Raw genomic sequence first — 278 nt, forward strand, 5'->3', positions numbered from 1 at the left:
TTTATTTGTTTGTTTATTTAGTCAACCTTTGCTCATACTCTTGTGTGTTTGTCACCTTTTTCCAACAAGAACATTTTCCTTACTTCGTAGTATGGATGCATAATTCACATTTTCTAGCAGCATAAAAAAAATAGATATATGATAATTAAGATTACCAGCTCTGAAATAAGGCAAAAGGTTTCTTTTCATCAACACTGTATTGTCATTACTATTATCATTACTATTACTATCATTATTATTATTAATTATTATTACTATTATCATTATTATTATTATAG

Source organism: Oratosquilla oratoria, unplaced genomic scaffold, assembly GCF_046742065.1.
Source record: "Oratosquilla oratoria isolate Oo_2021 unplaced genomic scaffold, ASM4674206v1 SCAFFOLD309, whole genome shotgun sequence".
Taxonomy (NCBI): Eukaryota; Metazoa; Arthropoda; class Malacostraca; order Stomatopoda; family Squillidae; genus Oratosquilla; species Oratosquilla oratoria.